Source organism: Atta cephalotes, assembly GCF_000143395.1.
Source record: "Atta cephalotes unplaced genomic scaffold scaffold00012, whole genome shotgun sequence".
NCBI classification, from domain to species: Eukaryota; Metazoa; Arthropoda; class Insecta; order Hymenoptera; family Formicidae; genus Atta; species Atta cephalotes.
Window position 1 is genome coordinate 2235893 of NW_012130076.1, and position 3838 is coordinate 2239730.

Sequence of the window (3838 nt, forward strand, 5' to 3'; positions counted from 1 at the left end):
AATCCAATAGAATTATTTTCAAGTCTCTATTTAGTTAAATTTTTAGTTATTTTCGCAAAAATTGCGTTCTTTTCATATAAATATCTATTATTATCATCAAGGATGCAGAAAATATATTTAATTACAATTATATAATGTTTGAATAATCAGCAATACAATACGCATCGTATTGTTAATGTTCGAGTTTAATGACTAGAGGCTTTTCTTTCCTCGTTGACGCCCACAGTGTCACACAATGCGCGATTAATCTCGATCATAACAAGCTCTGACAATGTTTCAACCTTTCGATGAATTAATCTTCGCTACTGAAAGTGATAGCTATCTTGCATTGATAATTGGAAAATTGTCAATTTTTTTAAATATTTATATGAAAAATGTTTCTTAATCTTTATCAGCTTTCTAGCAATGAGCAAAGAAGATGTAGCAAATGTAGCATATAACGAACGTGAATTATGCTTCAACGAATCACTTTACATGACATGAACATTACCTTTGATATCACGAATAAAAAGAGAAAATCAGATTATATGGAATGCACTTGCTTTAATGTTGCTGTTAAGGCCCTCAATGTCACATTGGAGTAAGACGACTTGCAGCGTGGCTACATTATCGTAATATTTGAAATCAATTCGAACGACATAATCATGACACAGTCGTAGCATCTCGCCAAGGTTAGATTAAAAAGACGACGGCAATGATGAAAGTGTCATTGAACCAACAACGCGTAGCCAAAGAGGTAATTCTCGAGTTCTTACGACAGGTAGCAGAGTATGCGACAGGCAACAAAGTCCAGAGCCTCGGGTCGTAATTGCCTCGGCGGCGCCATTATTATTTCATAGCGCTTGTATCTAAAGTAAGGACCCGGCGGCGAAATTACAGACTTTCCACGCAACGGATCTCGATATGTAGAGGAGCGCTCTAGTTCTCGAGAGCCTATACTTTAAGGGAGAACCGATCCTCATCGAATGAATATAAATCTGCGACAATATATGCCGCGCTTGCTATGAGAGAGCAGCATCTTGCAGTTAATGCAAGTTAATGCGCCGATGCGCGTGCGAGGGACGAGCTCGATTATTAGAATTCAGAAAACGCACCGTAAGAATGCACCGTGTGCGTGACGTTTTTACTTGTGTATTATTCCTTCCGATCAAATGAAACATGGATGCCGATCGAGATATCGTTGCGACTTATGTTAAGTAAAGATCATTTCGCGGTCCTTTTAATTGGATGTGCCGCTGCGTCGAGTCGCGTCCACCCAACTTTTACTACCGCGCAAGCAACAACCCGTTTTCGACGAGAGAAATAATACAATGAATCGAAGAGCGTTATCGGACGGAATCTCCGGCGGACACGGAATCCCGCCTAATAACCACTTCACCGATCGACATTGTTATGGGACGATCATTAAAGGCGCGTCCCAGTGGCACCCAAAAAACGCTGGATGCACCGTCGTTTAACGGCCCTTACGCCGTCGGGTCTCATCGGCGCGTACTTATCTCAAGGGACTTGAAAATCCGGTCGCATTAAGATATCTATCGGAACAACGGATGTGCGCCATTAAACTTTTACTTTATTTAGTGCTCGGAGGAGTCGCAGTCTGCACAGCAATCTCTAGAAAGGAAGACGAGAAAAGGAAAGAGGGAGAAAGAAAGAAGAGAATGACGTCCACGTACCAAGTCGCGCACTGTATTCGTCAGTGATGTTCGTAGGTAAGATTCCTCTTCGCGTTGCGCGATTGTTCCTCAACGTATAATTATTACTTATACGTTTGCTGCTAATGACCGTCTCTCACGAGACACCGTTTAGAATTGCTAATGGCCATGCGTTGTCAATAGGCAGTAAAGCGCATGAATTTAGCCACCTAACTATAATTGGAAGCATTATGATTTACAAAAAATGTGCATATGATTAACTGAGAGAAATGTTTTTGAGAGATTTACGTATCTCCTCGAATTAAGGGACACAGTTTTTGCAATAACTCCAAAACCGAAAGATAGCTCTTGTAGTTCAAACATATATTAGTATTGATAATCCCCCATTCAATTGTAAAGTCGATAATCTTGATCTTCGCCACAAAAGTAAGATGATCTAATTTATATTGCATCGATACATCTAGATCGAAAAAACTACTGGAAACGCCAGAAGAGAGTTGAGCTAAAACCATCTGTAAAAATTCTCACTTCTTGTGAAAATTTAACCTAATACAAAAATGTGTATATAGTTAAAAAATTAGGATGCGATTGCAATGCATTAATTTTGTCAAAACTTTCAAAAATTTTTTATATTCGCATACAGCTGCTTCTCTGATACACTTATGGTAATAATCGCCTCGTTGTCTAGAAATAAGACAACAGTTCGTGGACTCGCGTTTCTGGATTTTCAGTACGTCGCTATAAGGAACATCAAATAGAACTCCGGAATATGCGTGATACGAAAATTAACACTACAGCGACGATTACGACACAGTACAGCTATCAAAATCGGAGGAACGGGCGCCAATCTATCGCCCTTCCTACATAAGCGATTGTTAACTGGTTATTTCCTACGGTCATAAAACTGAATGGTTTAAGCAGAAAGTTACGACTTTGAAGCTCGTTACGCATGCATAGGCGCGAGCATAAAACACTGGAATTGCGCGAGCGAATGAACGAGCAAGCGAACGAACAGCACTAGTTTCCATTCGTCGTCGCATATCAGTGCGATCCTGATCTTCTCTTTTTCTCTCCAGAGATGACACGACGACACGGCGACGATGCCCGGACCTCTATATTCTCTTCCTTTCCGAGGCGTTGCGGAATCGCGAAGGCGAAAAAGCCTTGCCTCGCGGCAAAGATGCTGCAAGTGCAGAAAGCATTGGCGAGAGCGACGACGGGCGTCGTTATTCGCGCTGATTTAGTTGAAGGCTGCGGATTTACGGATCTACCCTTGCTGCCACACAGTACGTAGCTACGACGGGCGGTGCTGCGCCGAGCCCTTTCTCGTTAGCCGCCTACATTATATTACCCATCGAGCGGCATACATCATTCCCTCTTTATGTAAGTATCTATAACGGCCCGAGAAACATTTGCAGCTCGCTCTGCGCAAAGGAATGAAACAGAACAGCGCAGCTGGATACGCGAACATACCCGCGTGGGCTGGCCGGATGGTGCCAACGCGGGTGAACCGCTCGCGACCACTCGCGGAATTGATGTACTGCGACCAGAGAACAATGCCTTGTGACCAACGACGTGTCGCATTGCAGTACAATCTTTTCGCTCGCCGCGTCCACGCCTGACAGCACTACGGAAACGCCTATATTTCCGAAAATTAAGGATGCTCGAACGTGAGCGTCTGACAAATGTGATATAAATGGAAATTTAATAGTCAGTTAAATGTAATAAATTAACGAGCAAAGCTATCAACAATTTTCTCGTTTTCTCATAGTCCATGCTATCTAACTGTTATATAATTACAATTTACTCTAAAAAATATCAGTATGGATTTAATATAATGTGTATTAACAGCAACATTTATGAATTTAACATCATGACTTTTCACTTGTTAGTGTTAATATTAACATTATCACGGTGAAAATTATAAAAATGTCGCATGATGTTAAATCCATCAATATTTTTTTAAATGAACACTTAAGACTCCTATTTACCCACTGCTATTTTAAAATTATGTCAAAAGCGAGAAAACACTAAATAAAAATTCTTACAAATTATATTTAAATATAGAAATATTTTTCAATTAAACTACATTTGTCTTATTGAAACATATTATATTTCAATATTTTGTAAAATTTTTTATTATATTTTCTCGCTTTTGACGTAATCTGAGATAGTAATGATAAATA

At 40.1% G+C, this 3838-nt stretch overlaps 1 pseudogene; it reads left to right on the top strand.

Annotated features, from left to right (window-relative positions):
- The first annotated feature begins 2752 nt into the window (after positions 1 to 2752).
- Positions 2753 to 3219, top strand: LOC105617341 (annotated as a pseudogene).
- The last annotated feature ends 619 nt before the right edge of the window (positions 3220 to 3838 follow it).